Source organism: Crocodylus siamensis, chromosome 12 (assembly GCF_052110815.1).
Source record: "Crocodylus siamensis isolate JL-2025a chromosome 12, ASM5211081v1, whole genome shotgun sequence".
In the NCBI taxonomy this organism is placed as follows: Eukaryota; Metazoa; Chordata; order Crocodylia; family Crocodylidae; genus Crocodylus; species Crocodylus siamensis.
In genome coordinates, this window is record NC_143406.1 from 44,419,826 (window position 1) to 44,440,426 (window position 20,601).

At 51.7% G+C, this 20,601-nt stretch overlaps 1 long non-coding RNA gene across 1 annotated transcript in view; it reads right to left on the reverse strand.

Annotated features, from left to right (window-relative positions):
- Positions 1 to 6,605, reverse strand: part of LOC149855043 (uncharacterized) — a 60,832-nt gene extending 54,227 nt beyond the window's left edge. The window contains exons 1-2 of the long non-coding RNA XR_016438759.1: positions 6,048 to 6,605; positions 2,297 to 2,432 (exon numbers count right to left, since the gene is read on the reverse strand). This is a non-coding gene — a long non-coding RNA (uncharacterized LOC149855043). The remainder of the gene's footprint in view (positions 1 to 2,296; positions 2,433 to 6,047) is intronic.
- Positions 6,606 to 20,601: the final 13,996 nt, after the last annotated feature.

Genomic DNA, 20,601 nt, shown 5'->3' on the forward strand with positions numbered 1-20,601 from the left:
CTGAAAGGCTTCCTAAAGCCTGATCGCCTTTTAATTACTCGTGACATTTGTCCAACCTGAACAATGTGCAAAAAAAGCAATGAAAAGCGACAAGCTGGTTTCGGTGCCTGGTTTTCTTGTCGTACACAAAAGTGCAGTGTTTGATGTGTAAACAGTACAGAAGGGGGGACTTTAAATCAAGGGAAAATGCCTCCGTTCCCTTTTTTTTCCACCCCTGAATTCCAGGGGTGCATTCCTATTAGTACCAGGCCTTATCAGCCTGTACAACGAACCTCTGTTACGGGCCCCAGCACCCTTTCACAGACACCAGGCGCAAGCGTTAGGATGCTGCGAGCCAACAGAGCGGCTCCGTTCATGCAGCCGGTCGCGATTCGACTCGGAAGTAGGTTAGCAGGGGCACCCAGCGAGTCGCATCCCACCAGCGGAGAGCACTGAAATCCCCGAGTCTCTAAGACCCGGCAGGAGCCTTTTCTGAAAACAGCTGATTCAGCTTCAGTAAAGTCATTCTGTGAGACAGACCATTTGGCAAGCAAAGGTTGGGAAGAAGCTATTCTTCAGCAACTGAGCTGAGCGAATAATTCATAATGAATAAATTATTCACTATGAATTTAGCCTCTCTCTGCTAGGGAGCTGTCCGTGAGCTGTTTACAATTTTTCCCATATTTATTTGCTATTCAGGATTTTTAGCTAAATAATTTAGGCTAATCAGAGTCCAGGTCTGTAGATTATTGAAGAGAAGCTGAGAGAGACAGTTTAATACCTGCATTTTTTTTTTTAATCAGGCTGTCGGTTACTTTTGATGGGATGCAGGACACTGTTGCTGCTGTGTAACATGTGTAGGGTATAGTACCGATAGCCCACAGTCGCACTGGACCTTATTGTGGGAGGCACTGGAAACATGTAATAAACAGGACTGGGTAACCTGCAGAATAATCAGGTTTCCAGGGCAAGCATGCATGATCACAAATTCACTTCCAGTGACTGTTCTTAAATCATCTGTTCCCCACAAAACATCCCTGCTGATTAATGCACTCACTGGAAGATTTGCAGAGAGGACTGTCAAGGGAGGAGAGCTGAAGCAAAGCAAATTCAAGTTTCCATCTGAAGGGCTATCCACCAAATTGTTTTAATCATATGTAACTCTCTCTCTTGCACACACTCATGCACACACACACACAAAACCACTGTATGGCAAAATCATATTCATTTACATTAAGATGCATCTGTTGCTACTAAATCCAAAAGGTATAATTCTATTTCCTGAGTTCAAACAAGAGTGCAAAACCATAAACCTAGCTGCAAAATAAACTTAAAGAAGAGTTTGGGAATATTTGCATTTCAAGTGGACGATGCGCATTCCTGCCTGAAACATGGGACCAATTTGCTAACAAAAAAGGGGATGCGTGAGAGCACATGCGTGGATATTTTTTTTTGGTGCCTGGGTCTGGACAATTTAAGTCATTATATACTAAGAGAAAGAGAAGATAGGGTGGCTGGGGCCCCTTTATGGGTACGATTGTTGAACCAACTGATACGTACAAGAAACAGAAGGCTTCGCTCCTCCTATTTCCAGAGCAGAAAGGGCCTTTACAATAAGCAGGGTGCTATTACTGCCTGTTTGGCAGTAGCAGCTAAGGAGACCCAGACAGTTCGGTCAACTCTTCAATTTAAAGAGAAAATATTACAAAGTGCCAAAAAGACTTAAAACAAATACTCGTTCTGAAACATCTGGTGCTGCCAACTGTCATAATTTTTTTTATGGAACTTGCCATATTTGGTGCTTTTCTCAGTGCTCCAGCTCCTGTAATCTGGCGATTCTGTGAGAATTGCAGCTTTCATTTATTGCTTTAAAAAAAGGGGAAACAAAAAGTTTTCAAGCTCTCCTTGTTGCAGAGAGGAGCTTGGAAACCGAGGCCTCAACCACTGCAAAACAGGCAGGCAAATAAAAAGCATCAAAAATGTATTTGATTTTCTAACAAAAATAATACATCTTGTTATTTTAAGTCAGTCTCATGATGCTGGGACCTTGCACTTCATTACCGAATGCCTGGCACTGACAGCAGGGTGCGTTCTGGCTCTCGTGTCCTCTTCCAGCTGGACTCGACAGCACGCCTGTAATTTCCAGTCTGGGAAAGCAGCTTACAAGAGTAAAGCAGAGCCTGGGGCCCAGCTACGACAAGCACAGAAAGCCACAGGGTTGTAGTGTTAACTTTCCTGGCACTAAGAGAGCACCTGCTGGAAAGCTGGGCATAAATTTTCCTTCGCTCTCCTGAACGCTGAATAAATAAAGTCTCACCTCTTTCTGGCGCTGTGTTCGGTTGTTATGTAGAGCTGCTGCTGAATATTGTGATGTACTGGCTGGGGAGCAAGTGCATCACCGCTCTCCGCAGCGTGGACTCTGAACTGCTCAACCGTGTGTCCTCGTCCCCGTCCTGCAAACCATAGATGGAGATTCTCCATTAGGTCAAATGGGAAACAGCCTTAGATGGACCTTATTAAGCTATCCCTGGTCCTTCCAAGTGGCAGCAGCACGAGCACTATCACAGAGCCTATGGCTTTATTCCAATATGTCCCCAGGCTGCCTCAATCGACAGGGCAATGGGTCTTTGGAAGTGCTGGTGTTACTACTGTCACCCCGCTCCTCTGTGCAGAGTGAATGAAGGCTCCTCCAGATGTACAAGCTGGATCATCTCTCAAATCCCCTAGCTGGGAGCTGTAACAGTGTTATCCCCTTCAACATGCAGTGAACAGGCGTTTCCGGCAAGACGGCACCGGCTGCAAGCAACCTGGTTCCTAGAGAGGCAGGGGGCTCCAGGCTGCAGGGGGTTAAAATTCAGTCAGAAGAAACTCAAGAGGTAAAAAATAAGAAAAGAAAAAAGAAATCTGCGTGACTATTTCCTGACAGATGTTTCATTATACACAAAGAACCCACTTTTTTCTGCTGTACTGATATTCTGAATAATAATCACCACTTGTTCAGAATACATTCTTTTCCTTGATTTGCCAGTCGCACATAAAAAAAAATTCATAGGCCTGATCACACCAGGGCCACATTAACATGGCACACGGGGTCACTAATAGGAGCAGGCTACTATGGGAGAGACAGACAAACAGCACTTGGGTGTCGCGGGCTAGAGCAATCCACCTTCCAGAGCTACAGCAGCCTGATCCCAAACCCTGCTTAAGCCAAAGGGAGTATTTTCCATCGAGTTGAACAGGCTTTGGATGGGGATTAAAATAAGCATAAGCTCATTTGGATGGCAGATATTGATGGAGCTTAGGGGTGCGTATGCAGGTGGGGGGGAGGGCGGCAGGGGCGAGCAAGGTTGGCTGGGCTGTACTACAAAATGTTCAATACTACGAGGAAACCCGATTGATGTGGGAACGTTCCCCCAGGCACACACCAGGAGTGCAACACCCTGCGTTCACACGCACGCTTGCAGCGTCTGGACTCAAGCTTCCGGCTGCATGTCCCACTGCACCTTTCCTTAGACCCATTACCTGCAATGGCAAACAAAGGCCAGGCCAGTAGTTGGAACAGGGGACCCACCCGCGCCTGTAAGGCTGGGTCAGAGTACCGACCCCCCCCCCAGGATTCGACGTTTGCAAAGGACCCCCTAGTCCTTGGCTGGATGTCCTTGCCATACAAATGCAAAATACCTATTGGGACAAGCCCACAAATCCCAGCCACAGCACCCGCTGCTGCCACCTCTGCTTACCTGTGCAGCTGAGTGCACAGATTCCTGTCCCAAAGAGCAATGAGGAGGGACAAACTCAGTGACAAGGGGAAGTATGGGTTGCTGTAGTGGGCACTGCAGAGGGTGGCAACACACTGGGGTGAGACGCATGTCCCCGATCCCCTGTGCCACCACAGACTGGACCTGTGCAGGCCAGATCTGGTCCCTGGGTTAAGGTTACAGACCCCTGACCCAGAGGATCCTGAAGAACACGAAGAAACTCAGCTTCCCAACAGCCCCGGGGCTCAGTGAGCCTTCCCACCATTTTACAGCTGCGCAAACAAAACCAAAGGCAGGTGAAGTGACTTGTCCAGGGTCACAGCAAAGCAGGCCCTGGACCCCGACTGCCTGCTTCCTCACCACACCGGGTATCAAGACTGCCTGGCACATGCACAGAGTCACCCTGTCCTTGTAGGGCAGAGCCCTCTTTTTTTCTGGCATCTCTTCAAAAGGAAGGGCCCAAAGTTCTTCAAACTTACATCCTTTTACGCCCACAGCGGGCTCCTAATGGGACAGCATTATGGCCACAGCCATCTGACAAGTAAATCCACCCAATAGTTGCTCCGTTACTTGGAAAGAGGAGCTGATTACCAGCCACCCACCACAGCAATCCCGAAGGGTCGGACACCTGCTAGGGGCCCACACAGAATGCGAGCACCTTGCAGACGCCCGGAGCGTCTCCCTCCCTTTCCAGTTTGTCCCAGTTCATGCCATCAGTGGCACCGCAGGATGATCACAGGTTCCTGAGGTCACGTTACAAAGCAAGACGGGAAAAACTGAAACAGGTTCTCCGTGGCTGAGTTAAAACCAAGCCCCTGGCATTCATCACATCTGCTGCCTGCAGATGCTGGGGTGCGAGGTATGGTGGTTACCCCCGGTGCACGCTCTCCACCTGGGTGGGCCCCAGCAGCACCGCACAGGTGGGCAAGAGGGGAACTCGAAGGGTGTTGGCTGCGGAGGGCAGCTTCTCTAAAGGGATCCACAACTCCTCCTGGCCTCTCCTTGTAAAGTACCTTCATACCAAAAGGAGCCTCTTTTCTACCTGCCTTCTAAGCAAGCAACGTATGCATCGTCTCTGAATCTGCCCTCGGAGCTCCTGTGCACGCTAAGCCCAAGCAGGGTCACTCTAACGGCGGCTGGCACTATCTCAGGGCTCAGGTGCTGCTAATGCAGGCCCATGTTGCGAACAGTCTGCTTGGGTGGTAATGCCAGGTTATCCCCGGAGCACGTCCCGGCAGTCCTCTGCCACTCCCCGGCAGCAGGGCGGAACGGGTATCTCAGGCGGCAACAGCAAAGGCCTCGGAGAGCCTATGGAAATGGCCCCACCGATAGCAGCCAGGTCACATCACCGTTGTCTCTGCACATCTGCAGTGAAAGCCCCGTTTGCAGGATTGCAGGGGATCAAGCCCTTTCTGCCCGCAGAATTTATGCAGTCTTTGCAGTGCCGTGAGGCAGAAAAACATGAGGGAAGAGGAGCATATAAAAATGACACTTCCAGTGTCAGCACTTGCACTGCCTCCCACGGGGGGAATGCAATTCATTTCTCTCTGACACCTTCTCAACCAAGGGCACTGCGCGCCCACAAAACAGAGCACCGAGGCAAGCTCAGCAACAGCCCAGCCCTCAGCCGGGCACGAAGCTCGGCTGCTCACGGCATCCGGACTCCCGTGCAAGGGGGCAGCGAGGCACGAGGCCTTTGGCATCCGCTTTCCACGTGTCCCCTGCAAGTGCGCAGCTCCCGTCCAGCACCAGCAAGGCACAGGGTCTCACCGCGGGCCTGAGGCTCAAGCCTGCGGTGACATTCAGGATGTGCGCCGCCTTCCTAAGCAGGAGCCTGCGCCACGCAGCCTGGCTCCTGGTCTGGCCCCTTAGACCCGTGGTTTAAGACGGGGCCCTTCTCTCCTGCTGCCCAAGCCAAGCTGGGCTCAGGAGCCAGGAGAGCAGCGTGCACCCGCCGGGGTAAACACCCCTTCCCGTGCGTACCGAGTCCTTCGCGGAGGAATCGATACGGCTAGCCCCCTTCGCTCCACCGCCATTAGGAGCCGCGCGTTCTCCGGGGGAGCCGGCCGGGGAGGAATGCTCCACGTCAGCACTTAGCAAATAATAAATAATGAAGGAGTCCGACATCCTCGGCCTAAAAGATCGGGCGGCGTTCCCTTAAGAGAGACGGGAAGAACTCAGGAGATGCCGCGTCCTCCAAACCAGGCCTGGGGTTATAAGCAAGGGGGAGGTTTGTTCTCCCAAGCGTTCATCCCCCCACCAGGTAGGGAAAGGGGCAGCACGGAGGCCACGCGCACGCCTCAGCTTTACCATGCGGGCTGAATCGCCTCTGGACAACGCAGCGGATGATGCCAGGGTCTTCGGGGAACTGCAATGCCAGCCAGCGTCAATGGAAACTCCAGGGCCCGGACAGGATGGCCATCTCCAACTCTGCGTTTGACCGGCTTTTTATGTCTACAGGTAGAGGAAGTCCGCGTGGTTTCCCCTCCCGTCCTTTCCACAGGATCAGCCAACTACAGCCCTGGCACGAGCCGATCCTCTTTCCATTGGCACGAAGGGGATTTGACTCAACTCTTAGCCCCGGGGGCACTGCGTACCCTGCCAGCCGCCTCCTGCGCGCCAGGACCGACACCGCCCTGCTCTTCCTGCCCCGGGTGGGGAGGACTCTGCAGAAATTCAGACGGGGCAAAAGGAAATGGCGCTCGAGTCCAGCTACCCTACGTCCCAACCCAGCCATCCTACGAACCCCCCCGGGAAAGCGCTCACAAAGCGAACATTGTCAGTGACAACCCGGCGGATGGACCAAAAACAGCTGGGCCGTCTCAGAACAATGGAAGAGGGGGAAAGACAAGCGCGGTTAAGCCGAGGGCCTCCGATCCGTTCACAGTTGTCAGCTCTTTGCTGGGAGCGGGCTGGGAAAGGGAGGGGGAACGTTAGCCATCGGCCAGACCGAAAACCAGACAAAACTATTTCCACATGCCAATAAAACACTTCACGTGAAGGAGTTTCTGAACAGTTTGAGGCCCCCGCGCTGCATTTAAAATAAAACAGGAGGGGTGGGAAACTCACCCCAGGAACGGCTGAGGTCTGGAACGAGCTGCGGTGGTTCGGCTTGGCCTTTCTTCTCCTCCCAGAGCCCATGGGGAGCTGGAAAGGAGTCTCCTGTCCTGCCAGGCCCTTCCTAGCCTCAATCAAATGCGATTCCTAGAAAAATAACTGTGCGGTGTCTGGGCTGTGGCTGGCTTAGCGTGCAGCTTGGTTAGTTGGCTGGCTGCCTCTCTCCCGAGCAGCTCCACTGCGATCGGTCCCGAGAGCTGGCCCTTGGGCAGGCTCAGAGAGGAAATCCCAAAGGGTTAAAACAATTAAAATCATCTTTGCGGCCTCTGAGAAGCTGAATGTGCCCCCTGGTTTCACCCCCTGGGTTGCATCCTCTGCCTCAGTTTCCTCCCAAGAACGATCACGGGTGCGCGGCTCAGGGGCTTTTATTTCACCTGGCTGGGTTGCTTCTGGCAGGGCTCGTGGAGGGGGCAATTGCTGGGCCAGCCGGGCCTGGTTGAATGCACGGCAGATCATGCTGTTTGCTCCTCCTTGGCCACCCGTGGTGGTTCCCCTCTCTTCCCTCGGGTCAAAGGACGGAGAACAAGGCTTTGCAGGGAACGGACAACGGGACCAGTTCACTCCTGCTCCCCTTGAAGAGTGAGGGGTGGCTCCCGCTCCCAGGCTGGGATGCAGCCCCCAAGAAAGGCTGTGGAAAACTAGGGGCTTTGTGCTAGAAGTGGGTCCGACTGGCTGCAAATGCTCTGGTGGCCTCAGGGTGCAGGTTTCACGGGCGGTGCGATGCTGAGCCAGGCCCTTGCACTGCCGCAGAGTCTCCGTCCCTCCGTCGAGCACAACCAGGTGGTCCTGGGCCTGCCTCATGTTCCGTGTTACTCGAGCGCTCGGCTCCAAGGGCTGCTGAACGTGGCTGAGGTCTCTGGGTGCTCGCAGGAGGCGAACGACGAATGCACGTGCGGTGGTGGCTCTTCTGCGGGGCTGCGCCGAGCTGGGCTGGCGACGGCCGGCAGAGCGGGAACCTGCACCCGGCGCCGACGTGTCGAATGGCGATTTGCAGCGACGGGTGTTTCCTCCCGGGGACTCGGTGCCTCGCGGGCCCGGGAAGGCCGCGCGGCAGCTCGCGTGAAGTTGCGAGAGGCGACACGGGGTGGCGGATTCCCCTCCACCCGCCGTCTGGATCTTCCCGCCTCTGCCACGTGGCACCTGCCAGCTCTCGCTGCTGCCCCCAAAGGAAGGGACAACCGTGTCCGCCCAGAGCTGATGGCACGGGTCTCGCTAACAGCCGGAGGAAGCATGGGGCGGTGAAAAGGGGCATGCACTGGAAGAAGCAGGAGAGCCGGGTCCTATTTCATGCTCTTCTGTCGTTAAGCACCTTGACTGGAGGCAAGCCGCTTGACCGCTGTGTTCCTGGGAGGGATCCTCCCTTCTCTGCTCCAGCAGCAGCCCTAAGGGTCCTGTGCAGCCAGCGGGGAGTGCCACCACCCTGCTGGGGCAAAGGTATGAGGGATATCTCAGTCCTGCCCACCTTTCTGGGCAGTTTGGGACATTGCTTCGCTCTTCCACAGAGCCCGATCAGCCCTGAATGCAGGGATATCGCAGGGACTTGAAGCCACCCACCCCCTTGGCAGCACCTGGGAGATCTCCTGCCTGGTGGGGATCCAGCACCAAATCCCCTCTGCTGCTTGCAATACAGAAGAGGACACAACTACCGCCCTGGCTGCCCGGGGGTCTCACCTGCTTCATTCACAGGAAACACTTCGTGATCCTCGAAACAGAAGAATTGAGATCTCTCTGGCATCGGTGTTGTTATCAACGAGCCGAGGCCCGAGTGGCACCTGGTGAGAGTACGAGGCAGTGGGGCCGAAGCCGCCCCCCTCTTTAACAGTAAAGTCTTGCCTACAGCAACAACCGGCATTAACACACAGCCAAGCTGCTTGGATCCAGCTGGAGGATTGCATGCTCGAGCTGAGCCGCAGCGAGCAATGGTAGGAAAGCCGTGGCCAAAACAACCCCTGGCTTTGGAACAAAGCTTTATCCCCTCCCATGGCAGACAGATTAACAGAAGGAAAGGCCATCGGCTGCCCCAGCCCTTGGCTCCCAGGCCCCTAGTGAACGGGCAGGCAGTTTACATGCAGGTAGAGGAGTGGAAAACCGGGTTGCTCAGCCAGTCCAAGTAAGGACCTGGAACAGGAAAGGGTCTTGTGTTCCTTCTAATCCAGGCTGAGCCCTTATGCACTGTGACCTTGGGCAAGTCATTTAAACTTCCCCATAGCTTAGTCAAACCAGCTGTAAAATTATGTAAAAGCAAAAGACCTTGCTGGAAAAGAAAACAGATGCTGCCCCCGAGCTGAGCAGCTATAAATCGCTGGGAAGAAAATTGAGGCCCCTACCCTGCATCTCTGCAGCAGTAAATCTCAAAAAGCATCAGCTGAAGAAACTTGTGTGCAAGCCCTGGCCCCCCTCCCGGTGTGAACGCTGCCACCATATCACACCACAAACTCAGCTCCCACCCCATCCCGGGGAGGTGGGCCTGCTTTTCAGCAGAGCCCCATAGCACAGCAGAAAGCCCTGATGCCACCCCAGTCCCTGGGCTTCCCAGCACATCTCCAGGAGAAAAAAGATACCTGTTTAACATTTACCATGATCAAGGCTTGTTTTCTTATCAGATTGGCACAGGGTGCTCAGCACCTGTTGAGCTTCTCACCACCTTGGGCATTTAGCTAACCCTCCATCTAATTGCTGCTTTAATAGACCCTGTAATGAAATGCCCCCTGCCCAGCAGGGCGATCGGAGCCAGGGGAAGTTACCCAGCTGCTGAGGGACGACTCCAGGCACTGGGGGCTGGGATTACACCAACTGGCAATGGTCTTCCAAAGCAAACTCCAACCCCTTCTCATACAGCTGATGTCTCTAGGAGCCCGATTGCTGCCTCTCCCTCTCTCTCTCGCTGGCATTTCATCTCTTCCCCCCTCACCCACATGCACAAGCGTCTCTTGCCGCTTCACTCCAGCTTGGCCATGAAATATTTAAGTGTAACACAAGCGAGTTTCCTTTGCCCTTTGAAGTCATCAGGGATCAACCTGGATCAATCAACCCCGGCTCACGAGCTCCCAGGCTTCCAGGCAACAGCATACTTGAGCTTCCAGGCCAGGGCATTTCAGACACGCTGGCTCTGTCATTTCAGACCCTGGTTGTAACCCACAGGTTGCAACTGTGACCAGGGCTCCCTGCACCAAGCACTGTCTGCACGTATTAGAGATACTTGCTTCCCCAAGCAGCTCACAGGCTAACCGGAGGAGGCAGACATAGGCAGAGAGCAGGAATGATTAGTGTCATGCTTATGGAGGTAGGAAACTGAGGCACAGAGCAATGAAGTGACCCACCCCAGGGAACATCAGAAACTTAGGAACAAGTACAAAACCCTCCCAGTTCTCACTTAGCATCATTACTGCTCTTTTGGGGGGCAAGGAGGCTGGGACTGTGCAGAGAACGGCTAGGTGACTTGCCAGAGTCACACAGCAAGTCAGTGGCAGAGTTGGGAATAGCACGTGGACCACCTGCCTCCTCCTTGCACCTCAACAATCTCATCTTCCCCTTCTTATGTCTGGCCTGAGGCATGTCTCAGGCATGGTACATGTTCCCACAGCTCTAATTTGAACCAGAAGCCTTGCTAACCACAAGCTGCAGCTTCATCGGGGAGGCGTCCCAGTGTCCCCCACACCTCAAGAGAGGTGTCCTCTGCCCCGGTGGTGGCAGCCAGGCTTGGGCCAGCTCGGCTGGAAGGCCCCTTTTTGCAGGCCTTCCAAACTAGCAAATCATAATGGCTCATGACCCTCAAAAAGCTGCAATGCGCTCACCTGGCATTAGAGTAACGGGCCACAACTCACTTTCAGCAGCCACTTTCGACTATTTCCGTGGCACGGGCACTGGGGGACTGGGAGTTTAAAGGGCTCCAGCTCCATCGGTATTTCTGAGTGTCGCTTGCCATCCCCTGATCGCTCCTCAAACAAGTGCCAATGTCCATCACTTCCAGGAAGCCTCCAATTTGGGTACATTGATTAACACCCCGGAAGAAGGATGGAGTGCCTTCCCCTGCTCCGTCCCATCACGCAGCCGCGGCTGGGGCGAGGTCTGAGCTCCATGGCTCCAACTATCTGGAGCGGCCGTCCTGCACTTCCCCAGCTCGGCGATTTTTCAAATTTCATCAGAAAGCGACAAGAATTAATCTCCTTTGAAATGCTCTCCCCGTGCCTCCCCTTGCGTTCTCTCTCTTTCATTATTTCGATGCTGCTCTATTCAGGTTCCTCCGCTGTGCTCATCACCATAGTATCCGAGCGCCTTCCAGTACCGCATTAAGCAACGTGACTAACATCTGTCACATGCTTGTTTTCTCACCGTCTCCCAAGGGGGAGAAATATGTGCAGCGGAGAGGTCTGTTGGGGAATGTACGTGGTACGCGTGAACACAGGTCCACGCGTGCACGCACGCACACCCTGCTATACATTCACATTAGACAGGGCAATTTCAAAGAAACATGCCTCACGCTGGGAGCAGGTGGAGGGAGAGATTGGAGGTCTGCGATGGGCCCCTGGTCTCAAGAGGCTCCGTCTACATGGTAGACCTACCATGCTCCAGAGCAGTGTCCTCAAGCAAGCCGCGCTGCTCTGCACGGGCTCCTTCCCAAACCAGAAGCAGTGAAGTGTGTAATGTTGCGGACGGGTCAAGTAACACCGGGGCAGGCCGACTGGTGCTGTCGCTCAAGCTGTGCTCTTTAGGCTGCTTGAAGCACTGTGCAGATACGCTGACACCTTTCTGTTTGAGGGCCAGGTAAGTGTAACATGTAGATGTAGCCAGAAAGCATAAGCCACCGTCCTAGATTGGCTCCCTGAGAAAGTCGTCTCCCCGACGCAGCGGACCTTACCTGTGGCAGCTGGCGCAGAAGCTAGAGAACAGCTCTGAGTCGGTAGGGCTGCTTGTGCCATTGCATCCTGCACTAGCCGGAGTGCCCTGAGCCTTCAACCAAGCTGTAGGCCATACACAGGCCACAGGGTAGTAAAGACCTGAGGCCAGGTCCTCATCTGCTGTTAAGGAACGGAGTCTCCTCATCCACTGGAAATGACCCTTTGTGCGGCCTGCAGATACTGCCAGGGGAGAACAGACATCAGGGAAGAATCCCAGCGCGCTTCTAGCACCCCGGCAATCAGGACTCGTGGTAGAGGTGACGTCTTTTATTAGACCAACTAGACCCTTGCAAAAAAATTGCTTTAATTGCGAGCTTTTGGGCGCAAACACCCTTCATCAGGTATTGGAGAAAAGACTGGGTAGAAATGAAATTTCATAGGAGTTCACAGAAGAGTCAATAGATGGGATACTGTTCTGGGAAGGCACTTCTTATCTGTTAAGGTGTCTCTGAGCTCTGTTGGGAGGCTCTGTGATGCTGCAAATGACCTTGAACAAAGGCAGGAGCAGTATCTCCAATTTCAGATGGTCAAAGTTGCTTCCTCCTTGTAAAATTATGAAGCTTTCATTTTAAAAATCGGCTAAAATTCGATATCTTCCAGGTGTCAGGTATCCAGGTTGTAGCCACATTGGTCAAAAGGAAAAAGCAATCAGGACCCATGGTAGAAGTGATATCTTTTATTAGACCAACTACATTTTTGCAATAAATTGCTTTTTCCTCTAGACCAATACATCTACAACCTGGATACCCTCTAGCAACCCAGGGTATTCCAGTGGAGACCTCCTCCCCAGTGAGACCGCATTGCAGCTGCCGACTTTCCATCCCACCATCCTCTGCCCCCAGCATCACCACTGTCTTGCTCAGATTCAGCATCAACCAGTTGCTCTGCATACACAAGCTGACTGCACCCAAGCGTGACAGCTTGTGGAGAGGGACAGGTGGAGCTGTATCATCTGCATATTGCTGACCCTTGAGTCCATATTGTATGGCACATGATGGAAACTTCTTTGCGAAACTTCTCCGTAGAGCTTATGCAAACTTCTCAGCCGGACAGAGGAGCCCTCCCTTCTCTGAGGGAAAGAGGCGATGAATCAGCCTTTGCCTCCGAGGGCTTCACCCTGCCTGGGACAGACATTCCAGCCCAGATTATCGACCTTTTCCCTCTTTAAACAAAAACAACCTAGGAAATTCCACTGAAATAAATCTAAGTCAAAATTGCACAATGAAGTACTTAAAGGCTGCATGCAAAACAGTAGCTCTCCCATCCATGGCATATGCGCAAGAAAAGCCTACTTGTATCATTGCGTGTTCTCTCTCAAATAACACATGACACAGTTTTTAATCTGGCTTTGAAAGATGTGTCTTGTAAAACAGGGAGTGATCAAGGCAGGCTGAGGCCAGAGCCCCTACCCAGTTCGCTATGCTTTTCTGTAAGAAACTCATCATCTCGATAAACCTAGCATACGCAGAGCGGTACAAAGGTGCAGGTGGTATGGGCAGCTAAAGTCTCAGAAGAAACCTGCAGGGTGGTCTATTATTTACAAGTTTGCTAATTAAAGACTGTGTCCTAAAGCCAAGAGGCAGAGAAGGCTGCACGTGGAACCTTTACTCCAGGATTTCTTGACTTTTGAGCACTGACTTTGTGAAACCTTTGTAGCAATCACCGGGGTTCAGTAAACACAGGCATATGGGAACAAGAACAGCAGCGGGTTTTATTCTGGAGCAGTAAGCAACCGCTGCAGACCCTATATCTGTCTCTGATTGACTAACAGCTACTTAACTGAAGGACCATCTTCGAATTACCAACTTCCTCTAAAGCAGAGAGCGCCTTTAAATCATAACTTTTATCACGACAACCCTTAATGTTTTCTTGGTAGGGCTGTAAACAGAGCTGGATTCGCAGAATTAACCCTATCCCTGGGCTCTGGGGCCATCCCTGCATTTTATACTGTTATCAAAACAGCTCCCCTGAATAACTCACTTACTGCAGTCCTTGTGCCAGTGGTTCTCAGCCTTTTCAGATACAAGGCAACCCTCAGAAAATGCCAGCTCTTAGCTGCCACTCATTCTTTGGCTACAGACAAACAATACAGCAATTCCTTCATTGCAAAGAACTGAGAAAGACCACAACAGGTTTTATTTGACACTATGGATTCCTATTGGAAAGCTCCAGGTGTCTCTTGTGAATGACATGTAGGTGCTTGCACACTTAACAGTGCTAATACTGCATGGCACCCTTGAAAGAATCTCACAGCACCCCAGGGTGCTGCAGCATCCTGGCTGAGAATCACTGCAATGGGAGGGAAAACCGCTGCTGGTCTCTCGTACGCATCCCTTCCCCAAGGGCATGTGCCACTTGGACATATTCATATACCTCTCTAGGATCCTCTGAACGGCGTTGAAGGGAAACAGGCACGTGACCCAGTTTAATGCAGTCAAGGTGGGGGCTCTGGATAATCTCTATCCTGGAATCCTGAAGGAAGCAAGGCATGAAATTGCAGCTCTGATAGACACCAAACGTCCTTGCTATCAGGTCAGGGGAGAGGCGCTGCATTGTTGGAAAACAAACGTAGCTCTGGTGCCTAAAGGGGAGGGGGAAATATAATGGTTCAGAAACATCTTGGGGAAGAGAATAAAGACCTGGAGGTAAATGGGAAAAAAAGGGGTAAACCAAAATTCGATCCACCAATCTATCCTGAGACCTTATCTTTGGTAAGAGAATGGATTACCTAGAAAGAGACACTCAGGGGCTCCAACCTAGCTGGATTTCAATTAAACATAAAGTGTAGCACTAGAAATTGGAGAGATAGAAAAGGAGACCGGACGCACACCTTGATCCCAGCAGTCTTTCCTGCCCGGGGGGGGAGGCTGGACCCGATGATCTCACGAGGTCCCTTCCAGCCCTGAACTTCTGTGAATCTGTTAGTTTAGCTGGAAGAGATGAAGTTTAGTAAAAGAACTGTAAAATGGTTAAGGAACTACTAGAGGGAAGATGAAATGGGTAGCGTTAAAGGGTAACTACTAGATGGATGGATGGCTAATTTAACCTAATTGAACATATTTTGATTAGTGACCTTGGTGCAAAAAATAGGAGTGCACTAACAAAACATGCTGTAGACACAAAGCTGAGAGGTGTCATCAAAGCATGGAAGTGGGGTGTTACATGGCAAGAACAACTGACCGTAAGGGCTGGTGCAGTGAACACAGCCCATGTGCACAGTTACTGTCCTGCTCCTCCTCCAGGGACTGGGCACCAGAAGAGGTTGAAATGCTCTCGAGGTTGCTATCAGGCTCTCAGCAGCAGTCCTAAATGTGCCCAGTGCTAAAAGGGGCCATTTGACGGTGAAAGATGATCGTGCCACAAACACACCAGGCCAAAAGCAAAATAATACCCTGCGCTTAGAGAGCAGGTGCCAGCTGACGGGCTTTGCTCCAAGGCACGATCACACTGATGTAAGAAACAGACCTACAGAGGGGATGAGCCCGAAGTGGCCCAGCCAAAGCTTCCTACACGCTAGCCCTGTGCCCAGCTCCCACGGCACAGTCCAGCACTGCCACATTACACTGAACGGCATCCAAGGTGGAAGGAAACAAGGTAAGTGATAGGGCCAGGCACCAGAGCAAAGGGGTTTTCCCTCTAACTATCAGCTCATGCCACAAACCAAGACAGAGCTGGCAACGTGGCAGCAAACACGCTTAAAGGACAGCGCTGTCACGAGGGCCGCGTAGGCTGAGCTGAAGCGCAGGGCTAGTGAGCGGCTGGCGGGATGGGAGGTTGGGCTGCAGCGATGCAAGTGCCAGCGTGATGGCACCTGCCAGGGCTGAACACACTTTGGAAGACCCAGCCCAGATGCCCAAGGCCATGCCATCTGCCCCGCATCCCCCCCAGAGCACTGCGCCATCTCACGCCTGCTGCAACCCAATGTACAGCAAGAGGGGAGGGGGCGACCTGTGCCCCGACAGAAGCAACAGGCTCGGCTGATCTCTGCCGACTCCAATGCGGTAATCCAGCACCGCAGCACAGCCCATCACCCCCTCCTGGAGGGGCAGAGACCAGTGTCAGAGCTCTCTCCCTATTCAGATGTAGCCGCTCCTCATCCCACGTGCCACCCGCTCAGCCAGCTCCCCGTTCTTCAGCTCAATCCCTTGATTTCCAAGGCACGGCTAGCTCCCACCTCCAGCACAACAGACCCCAGGATCCTTAACATCACACAGCTCATTTAAATCGCCCCACGACCAAAGGATTTCTTTCCAGAAGGGGCCATCACAGATCCCGTATTTATACTTCAAAACAGCTTGTTTGTGTAATTGCCAAAAAAAAAAAAAAAGAAAGGAAAAAAAAATTTGCTACAATGACTAATTAGCCAGCTCCTACTTTGTACCCTGTAAACAAATGTATTTGTAACCAATTTGCAAGCACTTTGCATAAGGGGCCCAGAACACTCATGCCTGTTTGATGCATTTTGACATTAATTTGATAATAGCGGCTTAACAAGGAATCCAGGCTCCCTGGCTATAAATATGCCGCTTTTCCGTTTCCTTTTATCTGCACAGTGAAATAATGTTGTTTTTCCCCCTGCTGCAATAACAACCAGCCAGCCCTTTCATGAACGCCCTTTATGTCCTTTAGCATTTGCAAGGCATTTGTTCTGGAGATGGCAAAAGGCTTTTTGTTTTGCTCTGTTTTGTTATTATTATTATTACTATTTTTTTTTTAATTCCTGAATATTTGGGGGGATAGTGGTGCTGCTCAGAGATAATGGGGCTTTTGGGATGCAGCGATGAGAGCCGTGTTTGTTCAAAGGGAAATACTTCTCCATCCATCCATCCATCAGCGCTGTGTTGGTGCTATTAATCTCGTCTCCCCTCTCCCTCCCCACTTCTCATTTCATCCGCCTTCCTTTCTTGTTTAAGGCTCTACCTAGCACATCAGAAAGCAAACAAACAGGAGAGGACCAGGGTCTACTTTGATGGGGACTGGAACAAGAAACCGGCACATGAGAGTGTGGAACGACGGGCTTATGGAAAATCGCTTTGCACGAGAGTCTCTCACACCTGGTCGATTCATCTCAGTCGCTGGAGTGCTTGAGCCTGGGGACTGGATCTATCTAGCAGATCAGTAGGGAGGTGAAGTGAAGATCACTCCGCACCGCACTGCAAGCAGAGCCCAACCATCTCTAGGGGCTTCCTGCTTCGTAGCCAGGCACTAAAAACAGCCCAAAATGAGGAGGGCACCAAGCAAAGTTGTCCATCTCGTTTCATGCTAAGCCCCCACTGGCATTTTGGTCATCGTAGGGGGTTGGGGCAAACAGCCAGCCACATCCTCCTCTCCCCAGTCTCTACTCATCCCCTTTCAATCAACCTAACCTTCAGCTGCCAACACTGTTTCTCTCTCCTGATGCTTTGAGCTCATCCCTGCGCTGGCTTCCCCTCCCCTGGTCCTCTCTGCATCGTTCTCCTGCGCTACCCCTTGCCCCCTTCTGTTACACAGAAAACTCCCATCTGTATAATCTAAGGGGTTCCTCAGGACTGCAGCCAAGATGTGGGACCTTGTACAAGATGCTGTCTTTGCTCATGTTGGGACAGCCAGGTGGAGGGAGAAAGCAAGCGTCATTACTCCATTTTACAGATGGAAGACCGAGGCACTGAGAGGCTGAGTTGTGCACAAGGAGGCTGCAACAGAGCGGGCAGATAAACCCGGCTCTCTGGGGTCCGATTCCAGAAATCCTCACATCCTCCCAAGCTACATGGCATCCCACCACTCTCGGGATTGGTCCTGCCCAGCACAGATGCTCAATAAATCGGCTCTACAGCATCTGTGGGCCACCTCAATGTAGAGCAGCTGGTAAGCCCCATTGGAAACAGGCTCCCAGGTCGGTGAAGTACCAACCACCTGGTAGATCATCCTTGTCCCACGCTGGCAGACAAACCCTTTGGGCGACAGAGCAGTCTCTTTCCCAATGCCACCAGCTATCGGACAACCCTTCTGCCTCCTCTCGAAAGCCGATGACACCGAAGTGCTACGGCCACAGTCAGGGAGCAATTCTTCAGCGCGTAGAGACCATTTATATGTACCCAGGGGAGGACAATGGGACAGTCCCACAGTGCTACAGCAACATCACAGCACAAATCTGGTGAGCATTCACATTACCTGTTGCCACCTCATAGTTGATTTTCTAGTCTCATCAGAACAAGTCCCTCTAATTTGTTCATCCTAAAAAACACCTGAAATTAAAAAAAGGCAGACGGAAAGTGAACAACAAAGTCTAAAGGACACATTGTAGATGCAGTAGGAAGCTTGAAGCACAGGAGCTCGTTGCAGGCCTTGCACCAAGCTTTATCTGCACAATCTACAGCCAGGCAAGAGAACGTGGCCAGTTGCTAGGGTCCAGCCAGCAGCATTTAAGTGGTGCGTGGTGCTTTGATGCCGTAGCAATTGGCATCAGACCAAGAGGGATTCATTTACAACACAGACTTCAACACTGGGAGAGAATCGGTTAGTGTTGCACATAATTCCTCTCTGAAGTCAGCTCAGAAGCTCCATCTGATGTAGACCACAACGACACACACCCATTGCAGGGCATGAGCCAATGATGAAGAATTGCTGCAAAGGGTGAGCACACGTGGGTGAGTCATAAAGCTTGCTCTCAAGTGTCTGCAGCAATTTCTGGGTCCAGGTGGTGGCAAAGAACGACTGTGGTGCTGATCACCCATCCTAAGAGACCATCCTCTGAACCTGTAGCATGTCACAGCCATTGATACGAGCTGGGAAGCCTGCCATCAGACCCTACATATCAACAGCACGGCCCAAATTCTGCCCAAGTGTAATTTCACTGATTTCCTTGGCTTCTAACCATGCCACAGCGGCTTTCCTGGCCAGAAATCAGTGTCTGAGATATCAGACCACCACGGTGATCCATCAGAATACATATCTACCAGCCACCAAGGCAGAACCCATTAGTTTCTGCTGCCCATCTAATTCTGTCTTGGTAATTTTCTGTATTACAATTTTTTGTGAATCCACTGTGGCAAGTGACAGGCCCTACTCGGGTGTATCACCCCCACTTTTGTAAGCACTCCCAAACCCAGAGCACTGTTCCTCTGCAGCCATATACACCCCACGGCCGTGGTACGGTCAGAGACAGCAGGGCAGTTTCTCAGACTGCTCACTAGAGAAGTCAAACTACCTGGCCCCAGAGAGTTGAGGATTCAGACCCAATTGACAGAAGAAACACAGATCAAACAGCCCAATCTCCTTACCAAGAAGGGCTTGTTACACAACTGTTAAGCAGCAGCCGAGTTGTGCACAGACCGGCTCACCATCATTGTTGAATGGGCTTGACATTTTTTTTTTCCTTGTCGAGGCTTTGCTGAATTTTCCAATCTCCTGGCAACCAAACCTCTATGACTACGGCTGCCGGCCAGCAGTTCATGTACTAACCTCCCCCTAGATCCGACAGTGTAGGTTTTAAGTTACTGTATCTCTGGTAAGAGAGGCCATGTCTCAGGTAGGTGTATTCGTCACCCAACGAGCCCAATTAAACGGGGCAGCCCTCAACCTTTGGGAGCTGTTCATGCTTTGCACAAAGCAGTAATTATAAGAGCGGAGCAGAGGGGTGAGAACTGGAATGTGAGACCAGGCTGCAGTCAATGTTTGATGGGGGCACTTCAAACAGAGGAGTGAAAGTTAGTGCCCCAACCCAACCGATCCAAGATCTTCCCCTCTCCGGAGGTGCGAAAGGGGCTCCACCTTCTTCTTTCTATGCTCCCTGCTGCACATGCTCCAGCTACTTTGTTTGGGGGGTGATGAAAGATTGCAGAGCCTTTCCTCCATGTGGCTGCATATCCCAGATGCCCACGCATTCCTCCTCTATCACCCAAAAGCAGCTTAGGCTAGCAGACAGTGAGCCAATTGAACACTGATCTTCAGGTGGTACCAATACTTGGCTCCATGTTCACCTTTCTATGCCATTTTCTCCTCCCCATTTTGGCTTGGATTCAGACTCCAATAGCAAATCTGGAGCCCTGCTGGACATTTTATTCTCGGCCCTAAACTGCAGAGCGTGGTTTATCCCTATCTGTTCTCTTCCTCTTCACAGATACTTCCAGTGCTCTCGGTATCTTCCTTGCCCTAACTCATCCGACTGATACGTGCACAGAGCTGGCTGGCTGGACAGCCCAGTGCTTAGAGCTCATTTCCAGTTCTAGCTCTCCTCTAAGTCACCGAATGCCTGTGCCCTGGAAACGTGGGGAAGTCCTAGGGATGAAAGGGACCTCAAGAGAGTCACATTTTCCAGCCCCCTGCAGAGATACAAGACTCGCTATTTATAACCCACCCCAGAGAGATGTCTGGCCAGCCTCTTCCCCAATATCTCAGCTTGTTGAAACCCTTCTAGACACTGATGAAGGCATGAGAGCACTACAAAATGCAAAAGCTGCTGCTTTTTCAGTCTGCATTTCAGCTTGTTGAGACTTCTTCCACTGGCCAATACACGTAATGCTCGAGTTGCAGGATAAAATGGTTCGGTCATTTTCTCCTTAAATTCTTCTCTATGCTCAGATTATTAATGCTGAAACAATGCAGCAGCATGCCCGTGTTAACAGTTGGCATTCTGCAATGGAGTCAGAAAGCACATTCCTTCCTCAGCCTCCTCCCTGCTTATCTCTTCTCCCTCCCCCAAAAGCACATCAAGATAAAAGTTATTGGAACAATAAAATCCATAACTGAAGCATGCGAGAGCAATGCAATGGGGTGGGCCTCAGAGGTCCCATTTGGAGTCCAAATGGCAAAAGCAGCCACAGCAACAAAGGAAGAGAGTCACAGAAGCCACCAGCCACTTTTGGGAGACC